The sequence below is a fragment of the Doryrhamphus excisus genome, chromosome 20 (assembly GCF_030265055.1).
Source record: "Doryrhamphus excisus isolate RoL2022-K1 chromosome 20, RoL_Dexc_1.0, whole genome shotgun sequence".
Taxonomy (NCBI): Eukaryota; Metazoa; Chordata; class Actinopteri; order Syngnathiformes; family Syngnathidae; genus Doryrhamphus; species Doryrhamphus excisus.
Genome location: NC_080485.1, coordinates 9,844,946 through 9,864,510, shown reverse-complemented (window position 1 = coordinate 9,864,510; position 19,565 = coordinate 9,844,946). Strand labels below are relative to the sequence as shown.

General features: G+C 40.0%; 1 protein-coding gene across 9 annotated transcripts in view; it reads left to right on the top strand.

The window, feature by feature from the left end:
- Nucleotides 1-19,565, top strand: part of mcm8 (minichromosome maintenance 8 homologous recombination repair factor) — a 409,889-nt gene that overhangs the window by 126,365 nt on the left and 263,959 nt on the right. The gene's annotated exons all lie outside the window — the stretch shown is intronic.

Below are 19,565 nucleotides of genomic sequence, written 5' to 3'. Positions count from 1 at the left end.
TGACGCTGGTACAGAGGTTTTTCAGATCCTGCTCAGAATCTCGCTGTGATGAAGTAATGACCAGTGGCGTCATTAGGCCTAATTTAGGGGGGCTTCAGTCCCCGTAAAATTAAAAAAAATTATATAATCAGAAGAATAATAATGATAGTATTATTAATAGGCTAATTAATAATATAATAATAATTGTTATATAATTGATCACTGTCCACTGGACAGTATGGTTGCAGAGCTTGAGTAGTGTTGATTGTGTGTACTTAATTTAATGGTGGCTTAAAACAATTGAGTATCTTTACTAAATCTGTCCAAAAGTGGGAAAGTTATATCCCGGTTTTTGTTTATTTATTTTTTTTTTTGATTTCCTAATGTCTACTATATTCATTCATTAGGCCTAATTTAGGGGGGCTTCAGTCCCTGTAAAAAAAAAAAAAAAAAAAAAAATATATATATATATATATATATATATATATATATATATATATATATATATAATATTTATATTATTATAATATTTATATTATATTTTTTATAGTAGGGCAAAAGCAGGCTAATACTAGCCTACTACTACTACTAGTAGTAGTTTTGTGGATTGTGGATTTTGTGGATTCTGATTATTACTACTACTACTACTACTAGTGTAATAATTATAATAATAGTAATAATATAATAATCAGAATCAGAAGAATAATGATGATAGTATTATTAATAGGCTAATTAATAATATAATAATAATAAAGGTTATATAATTGATCACTGTCCACTGGACAGAATGGTTGCAGAGCTTGGGCAGCAGCTTTGCAGTGTACATTGTGTGTACTTGTGTGTACTATTGTAAATTTTATGATGACTTAAAACAATTGAGTATCTTTACTAAATCTGTCCAAAAGTGGGAAAGTTATATCCCGGTTCTTGTTTGTTATGTGTTGTTTTTTTTTTGGATTTCCTAATGTCTACTACATTCATTCATATCCTGTGCATTTTCAGGGGGGCTAAGCCGCCCCCCATCATCCTCAGAACCTTGTGACGCCCCTGGTAATGGCTGTGTGAAAGTACAGGATGGCTAGCTCAGGCTCTCTTTATTCGGACCTTTGCACGAGCTGGATCAGTCCGACTGTATGTGATTACCTCTGTAGTGCGGATGAATGTGATGATAATCGTCAGTAGGAGTGTCCCAATACACCTTGAATATTGAGTGATACTAATATCAATCCGAAATATCGTATTGTGGAATAATAGAAGGGGCATGCTGAAGTGATATCACAATACTCAGAGAACAGCAGTTATGATTAAAATGTGCCTATTTCCTTCTTTTAGCATCTGGGGTATAGTTTGTTCTTGATTGACAGGGGCTGATCATCTTTCCTGTTGTAGCTCATGACTTGTTGTCATCCCACGGGAGTTTCTCATGTAACGCTGCTTCAAATGCACAATGAGTTTGGTCGTATTACACTCGTCTGGCTCTGTGCCACTATGGGAAAATTGTGCACGGCAAATATTGCAATGTATTTTTCCGACTTTATCGACATCACTCCGACTCCATGCTTGATATTAACTCGAGTGCCAATATTGGAGATTTTAGCAGGTCAATCTAATCCCATACCTGTTGTTTTTACTGATATCGACCAGATATCTGATATCAATATTAGATAGAAACAACCGTAATTGTTACTTTAAAAAAGAAAAAAACATAAAAGTTTGTCTGCTTCACGTCTCCACGCAAACAACGCCAACTTTTGCAACATTCATTTCTGCCTCAGTGTGTGAAATCAAGTTTGACATTCACGCTTCCGACTCTAAAGGCCGTCGTGAAAGCGGAACACTTTCACTGGAGTGTCACTTCTCAGACAGAGAATAATAGCAGAGTCTCCTCGGCACCTTCCAAGACGATTATTCATCCTCCAACTGAAGGGTTCATTTCCCACCTAGCCCTGGGAAAGAGGCGGCTAAATACTTCCTTCCTCACCAGACTGCTCCAAATTTTTTCTTCAAACACGGTCTAACCTAATTTGGTCTTCGTCTAACCTTGTCTGAAGATAAAAATACAGTAGGTCTTTGTCTAATTCAGTCAAAGACACACATGTTCTAAACCCAATAGACCTAAACCTAACCTCTACACTGATTTAAGCATTAGCTGGTCCAGCAGTAACTTAATTTAAACCTAAACCAGTCTGATCAAGTCTATGATTAACTTGATTTTAGACAAATTTAGTTAAAACTTAACTGAAGATACTGATTCTAACTACATACGTTTTATGTTTGCTAACCAAATAAAGACTAGTCTGAGGAATGCAAATAAGAATCTTTGGTGCTTATAAACAATTGTAGCGACCCAAATATAAGACTTTTTTTTTCTCAGGAAAAAACACAATCTTGTACCTGCATTAACCCTTAGATGCAAAAATAACCCAGTCGGGTTGTTTTCTTGAAAAATCTTTGTAATGAACATTTTTTATCATGTCATATTCCAGGTATTCCTCAAAAAAAACATGTTTTTGATATCATGCCATTCACATTTTTAACTTATCATGCCCCCAAGTGTCAGTATCTAGCACGCGGGGGCATGATACCTGGCCTGATACCAGACAAACCATGTGATGATCTTATTATCACATACTATTTAACCATGAGCTTATTATCACGTACTTTCGTTTTTCCATCATATAACGTGCCAGAGAGTCGAATTTTGATTTGAGAGAATCAGGCTCGTATTCATCCCCATTTTCTTTTCTGATTGATAAAATAATGTAGCGACCCTGACGTGTTCATGTTGACATGTTGTGCTCTTGAGTGTCTGACTGTTCCGCGTGACAGTGAATGCACCAGGGGTGGGGGCGTGTCGTGTTGAGGAATCACTGTTGCGTTGCTCGCGGTGGTTGCAACGGTGTGGTTACGGCCGACAGTAGCCATTATTGTTGTGTAATAAAAGCTTGTTAGCGATCACAGTCGTGTCCTTTCCATAGCGTCGGCAACGACGTTACAATAAACATACACGTATTTGTCTAACTCAGGTGGGGGAATACTTTCTACCAGTCTTCGTTCGTTCTTGCAGTTGCAGTCGCCCTTGGTTTTCCGACTTGTATTTGCATTTTTAGTTTTTTTTTTATCATTTCAAGAGTGTCCTCCTCATTAATGGTGATAAAACGTTCCATTTCTAATATTCTGTTTGCTATTTTCCCTATTTGTCTTTCGCCGGGAGTGTCAACCACTGACATGTTGACAGAGCACAGACGGCAGCAAAACAAACCCTCGTGCGCTGTTCTCTGATTGGTTGTTTCACGGACACGATACCAGAGCAGCGCGCTCTGAGTGGACAGCTACGGTGGCTGATACTGGACATGGTTAAACTCTATATTTTATCAGTATCACTGCCCTGGGCTTTGTCACAGTATCATTTCGGCCTTTTCCCGTATCATTCATGGGCGGTTTCTAGGGTACAGGGACAATTAATACTGTAGTATGTGATAATAAGATCATCACATGGTTTGTCTGGTATCAGGCCCAGTATCATGCCCCCAAGTGTCAGTATCAGCCCTCGACCTGGCCTGGCCTGATACCAGACAAACCATGTGATAACCTACAAATATCACACAAGTGACTATTGCTAACCACAATGGCAAAATTGATTCTATTATGGGTCATTTTTGACCCACTCATGGAAGAGTGTAGGTTCCAGTCACTCGTGCATCTAAGGGTTAAATTAAAGCAATGCAATTTGTGAGTAAAGTCACCAACAGGTGACGGCCTACATGAAGAGGCATGTGGTTCACATTGTTGCTGCACAGAGGCTCGAGCGCTTTGTGAAGAAAGGTCACCACAGATAAGGCTCAAGTGTGGAGGCTAGCGTGACTGGGCTGCTTGTCGCCAGCCTCTTCTTGCTGACACAGAAACCATAGTCACTCTTGACATTTCCCAGGTGAGGTAATTTATGGGCTCCGGCAGCATAAAATGGTATTTGTGGAAAGTGTTATGTCGCAGGAAAAGCGAAGTAAACTCTTCCACTCAGCAGTCATTTGTCTCCAGACCAGTGTTGCTCGATTGTGGCATGTCTTTTTTTTTTTTTTTTCTGTGTATAGGATCTGGGTTTTAATCTCACGGCGTGTTATCGCCACTGGACTGTTATCGGCAATTTTAGGCACAGGTGCAAAATCTAGTGAGAGCTTTACCTTTACTCGAATAGTAAAACTCAGCAGATTGTCCTGTGATTGGATGGCAACTCGGGCTTGGGACGACGTGTCGACATCATCGATGACATCAACACAAAAAATACTGCATGTCGATGCAACTTTACTCAGAATTAGTGATGGGGAAAAACGTTCATTTCAGTGAACAGGATCATTCCGCTTCATTCAGTAAAAATAGTCGTTCATTTCGGTCAATTGGTCGAGTCAGTTCGTTCACTCGTGTTCACGTTCGTTCCGATTCAACAACTCACCAACTAGTGCTGTGTCGGTTATGAACAAAATGGCCGGTGGACTGAACGGGTATTTTATGGGCGGTTTATTCATTCATTTGCAAAAAAGAACTATTTCTTTTGACCTGTTCGTTCACGAACGCCACACCACTACTCAGAATGAAAACATGGCGGCGGCCGCGGCAACAAGTTTCAGTGAGTCCGTCCAGAAGAAAAGATTGCGCAACAGAGTATCCAAAGTATGGGAATACTTCATGCCAAAAGGTAATGAGATCATGTGACACAGAGCATGTGCCCACACAAAAACACACTCCTCACACACTCGCGTCTTGCTGACACTTTTTTTTTAACTGACACAGACACACACTCCTCAAATACACACTATAGTTAGTTTTATTTCTATGATTAATATTTTTATTTGTGATATTCATGTTATTACACTTTATTGTTATGGGCAGATCATATAGAAATATTTATTCATTCATTTTCTACCGCTTTTTTTCTCAAGAGGGTCGCGGGGGTGCTGGAGCCTATCCCAGCTGTCTTTGGGCGAGAGGCGAGGTACACCCTGGGCTGGTCGCCAGCCAATCACAGGGCACATATAGACAAACAACCATTCACACTCACATTCATACCTATGGACAATTTGGAGTCGCTAATTAACCTAGCATGTTTTTGGAATGTGGGAGGAAACCGGAGTACCCGGAGAAAACCCACGCATGCACGGGGAGAACATGCAAACTCCACACAGAGATGGCCGAGGGTGGAATTGAACCCTGGTCTATATACTGTATATATATATATATATATATATATATATATATATATATATATATATATATATATATATATATATATATATATATATATATATATATATATATATATATATATATATATATATATTTATTAACCTGTGCATGTGTTTGTGGTTTATGTTTTCAGGCACGAATGAGGGACTTTCAGGGGTTAATCGATGCATCGAAAAACTATTTTCTAGATTAATCGATGCCAGAAATAATTGTTTAACCCAGCCCAGGGTGCACTCTGCCACTCGCTCGAAGTCAGCTGGGATAGGCTCCAACATATCACTGCGACATCGGCATGAATGGATTGGCATATAGAAACAAAAATGTAACGTTTCAAGAATAATTAAAAAAACCTAAAAAATTAACTCAAGAAAATGGCACCTGCCAAAGTCACAATAGTCAATATCGGGTTGACATACAGTGGGGCTGCTGGTCCAGATGTTGTTCCTACCGGGTGTTGATCCGATCCTGGTCGGGGGTCGTCACTCTCTCTTGCTCTGGATCAGTTTATCGTCAACAGAGCCTGTTGTGTTGAGGTGTTCAGGTTTCTGATTGTGGGTCGGGAACTGACTATATCACTGTAGCTCAAACCAGCCTCCACCAGACGTTTACATGATGGACTTGGCAGGATGCCGTTCACTGGACTAACAATGCTGGCCTTCTAATAGGCCTCTAAAACCAGAAGTTGCATCATAGAAAACCAGTTTGACTTTCTAAATATGTTTTTTTTTACCTTGAAGTAATAGTCATCTTTACATTGAACTAAACTTTATTCAAACCACAGTATTGAGCGATGGTGGCCACCAGAAATGGCCGCCGTGACCATTATCTCACCTGCTTTCAAAGCATCGTAGCTTAATGAAGGTCATCTTTTTTTGACTGTCATTCATCCCCACTTACCTTTGGGTGATCTGGTTCCTTCCCTTCATCAGCATCTCCTCCCTCATCCCCGTTCGTCACTGCTATCATTCAGGAAGCTTGTCCATTATCTGTGTCCAACAAGACACTCGTCTCCTCGCCTTCACCCCGCTGAAAATAGTGATGGAGGGAGGGCGGGGGGGTGGGTTGGACGGAGAAGCCTTGAATGTGGCCGGCTGGAAGTGAAGCGAGCGAGCGCTCCTACACCTTTCAGTGTGTTTCATCATTTGATTGTTGCCATCAGACGGTGAAGGAGGCTGTCAATAATGCTGACGCCTGATTAGCTTTTCATCACCTAGCCTTGCGCTACACCTTTTTATTTTTCATCTTGCAGAGCAAGATAATCATCTTCAGCTTCACTGCAGGCGTTTTTTTGGAATCTAGTCACAGATAGCGGCTGCTATCTTTATTTTTATTTTTTTCTTCTTCTTCGTCGTGACTTTAACGCCCGCGAGACAATTAGCAGCGCAGCATGGGCCTCGTGTCATAAAACAAAATGTATCCCTCGCAACATTCCAAAGTGTCGTTCCCTCAGTACTTCCCAGCCAGTCAGTGATCATTGCGGCAGCCAAGTGATGCTCAATAAGGAGAGAAGAGAAAATCCCAGACGCTGCGTCTTTTGAAGTGAATGAAATGGCTGAATAAATAAATCCCTGTCAATTCCACGTTAATAACAGTCACAGCACCCCTCTGAGCCCACTGTGACTTACAATTCAATAGATGTGTTACTAGGCTGCACTTTATTACTGGAAGTGAGACGTGTGTCTGTGTAGTCACTTTGTGCTGATTAGGTCTTTTACTCATACAGTGACTTTTAAGGTTAATTCCAGATGTTCTGCGGAAAGACAAGTTATATTTAGAAATATCCGGCTGCACGGTGCTCGAGTGGTTAGCGTGCAGGCCACACAGCGAGGATACCCGAGTCTGATTCCACCCTCGACCATCTCTGTGTGGAAGTTGCATGTTCTCCCTGTGCATGTGTGTGTTTTTTCCGGGTACTCCAGTTTTCTCCCACATTCCAAAAACATGCTAGGTTAATTAGCAACTCCAAATTGTCCATAGGTATGAATGTGAGTGTGAATGGTTGTTTGTCTATATGTGACCTGTGATTGGATGGCGACCAGTCCAGGGTGTACCCCGCCTCTCGCACGAAGACAGCTGGGATAGGCTCCAGCAAAATGAATGCATGAATGAATTATCATTGTGGGTGGCACTATAACCTCAAATTGGATTTTGACACAATCAGAAGGCTGAAGGAATGACTACATCCATTCCAAACTAGTTTGAGCCCAATCAGGTCTAGGTTTTACTCAAATTGATGCAAACCGGGTTGTCTCCAGGTACTCTGGTTTCCTCCCACATTCCAAAAACATGCTAGGTGAATTAGCGACTCCAAATTGTCCATAGGTATGAATGTGAGTGTGAATGGTTGTTTGTCTATATGTGCCCTGTGATTGGCTGGCGACCAGTCCAGGGTGTACCCTGCCTCTCGCCCAAAGACAGCTGGGATAGGCTCCAGCACCCCCGCGACCCTTGTGAGGAAAAAGCAGTAGAAAATGAATGAATGAATGATGCAAACTGTTTTTTATCTAACCTAACCTTAGTTTGATCTGGTTTAATACAAACCGGATTTCACCGTAAACCGGCCCAAACCTTGCTTGTATCAAAGTAGTTAAAAATTAACTTGGAGTTCTGGTCAGAAAGTTGTTCCAGTTAGTGTGTGGGGTCACAAAAGTAAAGCGTTTTCCCTTTTGAATTCAACAATATGCATTCAAAAGTGTAATACTTTTGTATCACAATTGTATTCATATTAGGAAAGCAGGAAGTGAACAAATGTAACAGTTACTGATTGTAAAAGTACCAGATGGAGGGGTAGGATTTAATTTAAGCTTTGCTTCTTCCTACTCCTTTTGGACATGTGGAACTGTGAACTGATTATGTGATGCATTCAATTGTAATCTGATGCATGTTCAAATGAAATAAAACTATTACCATTAGAAAACCATTTTCCATGAAAGAGTCAGACCTCAGGTATGATGCGTATTCCTAATCTTCACTTGGTCTTCTTGGTCTTCATCCACGCTTGTCTTCATTTAACAGAGCCTTTTGATGTCAAAGATCCACTCAACGCTTGACGGATATGTTGTTAAGAATCCAATCTGATGCTAGGCATGAACGACATAAACGACCTCCCCAGCCCTCAGTCTTCCACCATTGAGTGATATTGACACCCTCTGCTAACAACATGGTCGATAGGTCACGCTGATCAATGGCTGAAGTCCCCCCCCCCCATATTGGATATTGGACTCTTCTCTAATGGCTGCTGTAATTAAAGGAAAAGTGACGGCTTTCAATATGGATAAAGTGGTAATCAAATTAATGTTTACAAATTATGTTTTTTTATTGTTCTTCACTCGATACACACTGAGAGGCGTTTTTTTTTTGGGGGGGGGGGGGGTGTCTGTCAGTCTATAATAGTGTGGAACACGCTTTGTAGGACACATCAATGAGCTGCTGAAACTTGGCTGAAGAAATGAGCATTTCCAAGGAGCAGCTTCCAGCCTCCTCCTGCTGCCAATGAGTCCTCTTACTGTGTGTCAAGATGACACTACATAAGTCTCTCTGTGTGTGCCGGCTGTGTATCACCACGTTTTTTTTTTTTTGTGTGTGTGTGAGTGTGACAGTTTTAGAGCTTAGAAGAGGACAGAAAAGGAGACAAACCTTATAGGACGCTCAAGGAAGCGGCATCCCCTTCCTTCCTTAATTCCTACTACTGGTCCAGGCTGGCTGGCTGGCTGGCTGGCTGGCACGATCCCAGCAGACATTCGCAGCGGAGGGGACATGTCTGAAAGCCGCTCAGAGGTCACACTAGATAGGCCTGTCACAAGGGAGTGTGTGTGTGTGTGTGTGTGTGTGAGGACGTTTAGTCTACAATGACTTCCTGTAAGACACTTTAAGGGCAGCTTTAATGGTTAAAACTCATTTCATGTTTAAAGGATGAAGTTTGTGAGATTATTTTACACTATATTAGTATTCTGGTTGCTTGTAGTGTTACTTTTCTGAAATTTACACCACAAGGGGGCACTGGTATTAAGTTTGACTCCGTAATCAGAAAACACCCAATAACTTTAGGGCAGGGGTCTCAAACCCGCGGGCCAAATGTGGCCCACAGGACACTAGTCTGAGGCCCCCGCCTTGATATGAAAGTTTAATGTTAGTGCGGCCCGCGCAAGTTTGATCTGGATGCTGTATGGTATCATGTACCCAGAAAAAATTATTACGTTTGATTAATGTTCATGTTAAAGGATAAATAACTGTTAATACTTATCCTCCCTAACCGTGTGGAAGTGGTAAGTTTTTGGCTATTTAAGTTTAAAGGAAATAACTTGAAGGCTACCGTTTAGCTCTCTAGCTCTCTAGTTTGCGAGTTAGCATGTGTCTCAAAAAAAAAAAAAAGTATAAATGTGACTGTTTTGTCATGTCTACAGGGCTCTAATAATGCTTTGCTAATTTTAATCTGAAAAACCAACTATATGTGGTTTCTTAAGTTTTGATTATTTGCCGTTTTATTATTATTATTATATTTATTTATTACTGATTGATTGATTTTCTTTATTCTTGATTTGTTTATTTATTTTTCATCTTATTTTGTGCAGAAAAATAAAAATTAAGATATTTGAGAACAGTGGAATGTTTTATCAGAGCTTTTCTTGTAGAAAATTGGAACCAATTGAACCAATTGAAAAAAGTTTGTATATTTTTTCTGTTTTTAATAAATGCGTTTTTTTTTTTTTTTTGGAAAACTTGATGCGGCCCAGTCTTGCCCAGACGCTAGCTCCAGTGGCCCCCAGGTAAATTGAGTTTGAGACCCCTGCGTTAGGGTGTTTATCCCAATGAAATGTTGTTACACATATGCACACCCAGGAAAAGTATCGGGATCGTATCAGACCAGGTTAGCGGTATTGTTTCAGCGATTCTGACATTTCTGCTGCAGTTGAAGCGTGTAATTATTGGGTGGGGAAAAAAACAAAAAAACAAACACGAAAAAGGCCAGTGAAGAAGAACGTCCAAGTGAAAAATGTCCATCTTTGACCCTAAATGTGGCAAGCAAGTGTGTGGCTTGTTTATTTCCCACAAGGCCTCAGTGCAGTTGAGTTCAATTTTAACCGGATTTTCGGTCCTTCCAGTCGGCCGCCCGAGTCAGTGGACTAGTGAGACGCTGCAACCGTTAACAGACGATTTAGCGAGGCAGAGAGTTTTGACAGATGACATGGACACATTTTTTTTTTTTCGTATTTCTTCCGTCGGAACTGAGATTGAAAATGTTTCATAGACTTGTATGGATAAAAAAATACAAAAACACTCGAGTCAGGAAACCAACAGCAGCCTTTTGTGGGATTGTCTTGTATTTTTACTATGGACTTTTTCCTCATTTATTGTCATTAATTGGCTCCAGGCATGATAAGTGATAAGTGAATTTCCACATAGCAGGACTCCTTATTCATACTAACGATACTAGCTATTTCAGTATGTAAAACCTGTTTACGAGCCCACTAGCCATGAAATAACACCCCTACCCCTACCCCTATATTAGACATAATACTAAGAAATAAGACATTAAATAAGATATAGCATAGACTCTCATGTTGGAAGAGTACTATTGTACTACATACTACATTGAATGCGTCCTCTGAATGCTTTATATTTGTCTTTTCGTTCATTTAGCTATTTTATGCTTGAAAATGCCCAATTTAAGGTCAAAATTCCATCATATTTGCTTGCATATGCATATGTTTTCGACCAATACGACGCCATATTCAACCACGAAACGGTCATTATATAATGAACATACATATTTTGAAAAAACGTGAAGCCGTGAATTTTAAACCGCGAAGTGGTGAGGGTCGCCTACATCAGTGCATCAGTCAGACCAACCAGACTAGATAGGAAGTAGGAACTAGACTGGAGCTGTCCTATCTAGTCTGACTGGTGTGTGTCCCACCAAGTCTGAAGCCTGCTTGGATGAGAGGCAAAATGTCTTCCAAGACAACTCGAATAGTCCAATTTCGATCGATTTAATGCCCAGAAAAAGCCGAGAAAAATGTCCCACTTCACATCTATTTACATATTGCATTTATTTAACTTTGTTTTCTAACAGGGCTGCACGGCGGCCAAGTGGTTAAAGCGTAGGCCTCACAGCTAGGAGACCCAAGTTCAATTCCACCCATCTCTGTGTGGAGTTTGCATGTTCTCCGGGTACTCCGGTTTCCTCCCACATTCCAAAAACATGCTAGGTTAATTGGCGACTCCAAATTGTCCATAGGTATGAATGTGAGTGTGAATGGTTGTTTGTCTATATTTGCCCTGTGATTGGCTGGCGACCAGTCCAGGGTGTACCCCGCCTCTCGCTGGAAGTCAGCTGGGATAGGCTCCAGCATCCCCGCGACCCTCGTAAGGGTAAGCGGTAGAAAATGAAAGAATGAATGAATGTTTTCTAAAAAAAAAAAAAAAACATAAGAACAGACTGTCGTGAGGCAAACATTTATGCAGTATTTCTGCTGATGTGTAGGCCTCCCATAGTGCACACACACACACACACACACACACACAGATCAATGTAAAGAGCCATTATCCATGTGCATTTCGTGTAATAGCCGTGATATCACAGTGTTCAAAGCTGGGCTCATCGGACAGACGTGTGATTGATGTGAGCATTTGTGTTGTTGGTGTGTCATGACAGACGCGACTATTTGTTAAATTGCCTCAAACGTAAACAAGCATGAGCGTGTGGGGGTGGGGGAAGAGGAAAGTGAAACATCGCACACAATCAACAGTCGTGTTTACATGACATACCCCTTGCACGCCACCCCACTGGCGACATTTGTGTGTCCCATCACGACACATCTGTAGAATGTTTCCTTGTTTAAAAAAACAAAAAAAAAAAACAAAATCATGTGCTTATGAGAACTGAAAAAGGACTAACAAGCCTGTGATGGTCTGTAAACAACAGCATCATATTTTGAGCGCCAATGTGTTAATTGATTTAGTTTTGCTGTGCAATGACATTAGCATGCTTGGCAAGAGAGGCGGGGTGTTAATTACTTGTCCGTCTCGCTAATAGACTGGAAGCATTAATGCAATCAGCCACAAAAGCAATTAATTCAACATCTGCTCTGATCAAATTTGCCTCTGCTGTGTTTTCATGATGTTTCCACGCACAATGATTCCTTTCATCTATGGAGTACAATTAGTCCTCTCACCGTGGCCGCAATATATCAATTACTATTGGGACCTTTTTGCTTCAGCTGATTAGTCAAAAACACTGGGATTAACCGTTTCTAAGTCGACCTTGGTTATGTCGACCAACTCATCAAGTTGTTCCATCGTGTTCTTATTACTAAAAAGTGCAGACTTAAGCCGACATCGATATATACATGCTCCTTTCGTCTTTTGCATAGACTAATAAAGTGTTCTTTGTTCCGCCTTTTCGCAACTAATAAAATGCAACAGCTGAAATTGTGCACAACGGATGAAAAAACGACATCAACAAGTCCTTTATTATCGGACATTTTCCTTAAGTCGTTGGCCATAGGCATAAGCAAATGTTCAAGCAATGACTCGTTTTGGTTTCTCCGAGGAATCTCGACTTCAACATGTTCTACTACTACTACTGTACTTGTTCATATCAGTGTCTTTAACACACAGATCCTTTCAACCTTCACTTTTTAAAAGTCAAAGCTCTTACCAGCTGTTTTGCACTGAGGCGTGCACAGTGTGACACTATTACAGGATGTCACAGAGAGCGCCACAAGTCACGGTTTGTGTCGCTTAAATAGGCCAGATCAAATTCACAATGCACCTCAGTCAACGACTTGATGCAGCTAAACCGCAAGAAAAAGTAATTAAAAGTAAAAACTAATTAAAATATATACTTGATTTTGGTAAAATGAATATTGATAAGCTGCAAAGATAGAGCTTTTTGTTGGGAAGATCACATCAAGCTCTCTGTTTCCACGATAATCAACACAAAACGCTTTCTAGATCTTCCAGAATCTGCACCTGTTTCATCTGGATTTCTTTTGGATTTTGTGCTTCTTGTATTTTACTGACGACTCGCGTCCAGGCCTGCCCACTACACTGTAATTGGACACACTCTCAAGTGCTCAGGACTTCTGGTGTTGCTGCCGAACCCAACTTTATAGTACTTGATAAACAGTATAGGATTTCAGGGTTAACTTCCAAATGCACAAACCTCATTATCTAAATCGTTTAACACACAAATACAACATTCCAACTATATATATAGGTCAAAAAAGAGTAAAAAGCTATTATCTCGCCTTTAAAGGGGAACTGCACTTTTATTTTTAGTTTATATAAGCTAGCTAACAATGGGCGTCATGGAAAATAACTACGTTGACGCTAAAGCCTTGCAAAAAAAAAAAAAAAAACTTAAGAAAAAACAGTGTTTCAATTACATAAGCTAGCTTTACCAAGCTAAAGTGATATTATTATTGTAGCAGCTAACATGAAAAGCAATTTTTATCTTGTGGACCAACACGACGCGTCGCTAATTGCAGACGAAAGAGTGGATACCTAGCTCTCAATTTCGCCATAAAGACTTAAAAAGATGCTTGTTTGTTGTCAGTATTTTTTACCTGAGGACTGGAGCACACGTCTTGTGCTGGAAGACACAGCCATCCCAATGAGAGCGGACATCGTAAGTGTTGTCGCTGCTGTTGTTGACAAAACTAGCATAAGTATGTGTAACAATACGCCCAGAAAAGAAGTTTAGTTTGTGTTTTAAATCATCAAAATACGGCAAGATACTACAACTATTAGGTTATCATAAGGGTTTGTGTTAATGCATGATCACAGCATGTATAACAAATGATGCAACAATTTTTGTTAGCGGTCTTGATAGTCTAAATAGGTGTATCTCAATGACTTCCGTTGTTAGCTTGCTAATATTAACTCGTTTTCTTGTGTTGTAATGCGCAAAAAGTGATATAAATATGTATCCATGTTTCACATAAGGGTTGTGAATGATGACCAATATTCCAAAAAAAGTGCAGTTCTTGTGTGTTTTTCCTTTAAAGTGGAGGTAGCTCCAATTTTGACCACGGGTATATATTGTTCCCTCAAATGTAAACATTAGGTAGCTTAAAACATTCCGCAATCATTCCATGACATCCTTCATAGCCATCTTCCTAAACTTGTTTGTTGTTGTAGTGAGTTGACGAGTCGACCTCCGGCTCATTTTGTAATTCTACTGCGATGTAGATAAACATCTGCGTAATCCAAAAGACAGACGGGGAGATGGGAGGGGTTTGGGTGAAAGCAATTTGGGCAACGTCAAGCATCCGCAGTCACCGTGAACCTGCTAATTACACAGCGAGGATGGCAGCGGCAGCTGAGTCTACTGCACAGAATGTAACATTATGTCACAGAGGATTTAGTTCCCTTCCTGACAACCTTCGGTTAAATAAAAACACGTTGCGACTAAAAAAAGAGCTCACTTTGCATTCATAACTAATTATCCCTGTGAGGAAAACATGGAAATATAATTAATCCGTTTCAGGGGTTGAACCTTTAAAATAATGTCTTAATAATATTTTAGGTACAATTTTGGCATAGTTAACTGATATGCTAGTGCAGAAAGAAGTTGTACAAGTAACTGATCAGAGTACAACTTAAAAACAACAAATATGTAATGGAACCTACCTTTTGCACAGAACTGCTTTGAGTGATTTGTTTCCTTTTTAATTTTTTTTACCATATTCTTCTTTGATATCATCATTGATAATTTTGTTTAAATTGTATACACTAAGGATGAGCAAGAAAACCACTATCTGTATCTGTTCACCGATTTAAATGATCTATATCTGTACTCGGAGTGGGCGGGGCATACACCGGAAGTGAAACCAAGCGTTCAGAGCCATCCCAAACTTCTTTTAGTGCTCACTTCCAAATACGCAAAAATCATTATCTAAAACTTTGGCATTGTTTAACATGAAAATACGAAATGTATAGGTCAGAGTGGAAATCGCATAATGGGTCTCCACTTTAAAACGAGTATAGTACTCGTACCTAGTATACATATACACACACAAAACCAGAAGCATTTGGTCTAGAAGCAGAGGAACAGCTTATGGACTGGCTTTCCTGTGAAATGTTGAGTTATTTGACCAATCTAGGAAGTAGTCTGTGGTCTTAATGAAAGTGTAACAAAGTATCACAACTCCATAACCTAGCCATAGCCACGTTTACATGGACCCAAATATTCCAGTTCCATTCGGGTTATTTGCTCAAACGGAAAGAATGTAACCTTTGTATACACCTCATTCCCAAAGAAAAGTGCCAATCCGAAAGAATATATAATCGGATTCACAGGGGTGGAATATTCCTTTCCCCAATCCGATTGAGGTATCTTGTACCCGCTCAATCGGAAAGTTGTCAGGGTTCGTTCTTCTCTGTTGTGTTTTTGTTGTTCTGTTGTTTATTGGCGGTTGGCAAGCAGCTTTCGTGTGCATTACCGCCATCTGTGGAACAGAATCTAAACCCTTCTATACGCCATTCACAAGTCCAGTTTTATTAAGAAAGAAAATACATATCTATATAAAACATGTGTCGAGCTTAATTATAAAATATTAGCAAGATTGAACTTTATCTTTTCCTGTTCCCGGGTGCGTTCTTTCAGCGAATGATGAGATATGATGTAACACGCAGCTCGAGACGTTCTTCGATTTTAAAAAAAATGGAGGTGAGCAATCGACACTGGACTGCTGCGGAAAGTTTGTTTTTGTTTCAAACTAAATTTAAAAACTGGACGAACGAAAAACTGGCAATACAGAGTTATTCTAACAAGTGAAAGAAAAACTCGAGGAAGTCGGTATCACGTGATGTTGATGTTTACGCTTTACTGCCCATTGACGATTCTGGTTGATTATAGCGGCGCATTGGAATATTCATTTCCATGTATACCATTGCTTTCAGAAAGGTCATTCGGAAAGATTCCATTCGGAAAGACAAAAACTCATCATGTAAACGTGGCTACTGTCTGCATTGGTGTTCCCACATGGAAGCAACATTTTTTTGTCAACCAATCAATGGACAGCAGTGTGTCTAACAATAGTCTCCAGGTTCCCGACTACTGTAGTTGAAGGCAGAATAGTATGGTTATTATTTTGGTACCCATGACAACCTTCTACACTACTACTTTTTGGTGAAAACGAGCCGAAAGTTTGAGCTTTGGTAACACCCAGAATGTCAACTAAGTCATTAAAAGTCTGCTTCCTAAGTGAAAGCCGGTGTGGAGTCAACATAAAGTTATCTTTATTGGCGTCCAAGGTGAAGACCTTCTAAAACACCACATTGTATGGATCTTTTTGGCGTATGTCCTTTGAACTCCGTCAGACAATGGACTTTATTTCAATTGGATTGCATACTGTATGCGGACACGGCCTTGTGTGTGTGTGGACATAGATCTTTTTGACCCCAGAGGTAGGTAAACACATCAGCGTACGTGTAGACATAGCTAATGTTGTTTTCCGGCATTCCAGTCTCTAGACTCCTCTAATCATCGTCCTGTCCAGGCCTTGTCTAACCCCGACGCTCTATAGTCTTTGACGTTAAGGAAGCCAGCATCAACACTTTCACTTGTACCTGACATACCAGCAAAAAACACACGGGATATGGAAGCAATCATGAGACCGGGGCTTTGTGATAAAGCAACAGTCAGAAGAGCTGTCAGATACCAAGAATGCATTGCGAGAAAAAAAAATAAAAATAAAAAATAAGAGTCAAGTGAAAATCATTGCCAGAGGCCACAAACATCACGAAGCTGATTTACATTCCGCAGCCTCAACGCGAACCTGCCTTTCCTGAGTCTCCTTGTATCTTAGCGTTTATTTGTTTACCACAGCAGTGACAATAGCAGGATTGTGTACGTGTTGGTGGTAATGAGTGGAAAGGATCCTAATGAGGTATAGTTACTACACATGGCAGCGAGCTGTAAACAGATGTGGACAACAAGAGTGAAACCACAATCCCCCCGTGGGCGCTCGGGGGGGGGATTCTCACTCATGAAATCCAACCATACCTCGCTTCCTCCCGCCATCTCTCTTACGCCGCAGAGGGACAGTTGTGGCTCCTGTGTAATTATGAAGCTAAACGATGTGACTTGCAGTATCATCAATGGGTTCCTTTCCATGTTTTGTCCACTTTTGTGGAATTTTCTGGAATGTAGGATCAGTTTCTGGCTTCTACCTGTGGCCAAATGCGATACAGGGACAGTCTATAGCCCACATCGAGATGGAATAGTATTTCTAAAAGTTCTTATAGCGACCACAAGTGTGTAAGAAAATATCATTTTGGCGATATATTTCGATACTGTATCAATATTAAAAAGTATTAAATCGATATGTTTAGGCATTTATCATAGACTGTATATGGTATTTATTCAAGTGCAGACACGGCAAAGGTTCATTTCTGATTTTAATTTAAAACCTCAATTTAATAATTAAAATTTTAAACTTAATTTAAACAGCGGCCCCTGCGGCGTACAAAGGCTGAAGCGTGGAGACATTTTGGATTTCTACACAAAGTAGAGTGTGCAGAAATTGACAAAATCCATGCCGTTTGTAAAATGTGTTGTGTTTCCCGAATAAAGTATTCGGGAAACATGACAAATCTGCGAAGTAATACTGTAATATTGTAGGTATTTTGTTTTTCAAATTGATATCACTATTTTGTTAAAAAATGGTTATTTCAAATATCCTAAAATGACTTTTTACTGATGTTAGTTACTTTGTTCCACAAAAATACTCTTCTCATGGTGGATATGTCAGGGACTGTATACTCTGCATTTTTTCACAGCTAATGTGAACATTTGAGCAGGATCTTGAGACATAATTTCATTTATTTTTTTGATTTTTTTTTTTGTAAATTTAAAGCTGTATGTTAAAGCTTTATTTATATAAGTTTTTACATAGGAAAGTTTGTGATACAGCATAACATACTATTCTAATCGAATAAAAATGCGTTTAGTAAGTGCATATTGCTGGTGTAATTCAGTTTTTTCAGGAAATAATTTTTAACTACAAGAAAATTAAAAAAAGAATATCGCCTTGTTAACAGTATCGTGGGCCTAGTATCGTGATACGTATCGTATCGTACCGCTGGTAAAGACACTGCAATTGTCATAGAGAAACAGCTTTATGGATGGGACACCTTCACAGTCTTCCGCAGCTCATCTGTTAACTTGATGCCAATATGAAGAGCAGTGGTTCAATACGGGAAGACGCTGAACTTTCACTGCAGTGTTCCTCCAAACTTGTGTCATTCGTTTTCCCTCGCCGGAGTGTTTGTCAAGGATTCATCCTGACGCCAGCAACATCATTCTCCCTTCTCCTCGCACTCCGCGGTGTACGACAATAAACAAACGGAACAGTACAAGACCTTCCACAAGTGCGAGAGTTTTGGATCATCACACTTTCTCTCCATTGATTTTGTGACAGACTTGAGTGAGGGAGGGAAGCCATGATGGACCTACAGTATACGGTTGGGTCTCTTACAAATGATTACGTCTGATCTTCTCCTTACTGTTTCAACCAGACTAGTTTATGTGCAACATTCTATGAAAACAGAGACAGAATTTTGGGAAAATGTTTAATGAAATCTAACAGGAATGTACGAATTCTGAGGTTTTACTGTTCTGTTCGGACGATTCTGTTCAAGGATATTTGATTATTGATTGATTATTTATGATAATGCAGTTCGATTCTAGGACTATACAATGACAGTTTAAGATAATTTGTCCTTCTTGATTATGGATATGAACATGTACGGTTCATTCATTCATTCATTTTCTACCGCTTATCCTAACAAGGGCCGCAGTGGGTGCTGGAGTCTATCCCAGCTGTGTTCGGGCGAGAGGCGGGGTACACCCTGGACTGGTGGCCAGCCAATCACAGGGCACATATAGACACACTTTCTTTCTTTCTTTCTTTCTTTCTTTCCTTCTTTCCTTCTTTCCTTCTTTCCTTCTTTTCTTCTTTTCTTCTTTCCTTCTTTCCTTCTTTCCTTCCTTCCTTCCTTCCTTCCTTCCTTCCTTTCTTCCTTTCTTCCTTTCTTCCTTTCTTCCTTTCTTCCTTTCTTCCTTCTTTCCTTTCTTTCTTCTTTCCTTTCTTTCTTCTTTCCTTTCTTCCTTCTTTCCTTCCTTCCTTCTTTCCTTCCTTCCTTCTTTCCTTCCTTTTGTCCTTCATTTTTTCCTTCCTTCTTTCCTTCCTTCCTTCTTTCCTTCTTTCCTTCCTTCTTTCCTTCCTTCCTTCCTTCTTTCCTTCCTTCCTTCCTTCCTTCTTTCCTTCCTTCCTTCCTTCCTTCCTTCTTTCCTTCCTTCTTTCTCTACTGCTTTTCCTCACGAGGGTCGCCAG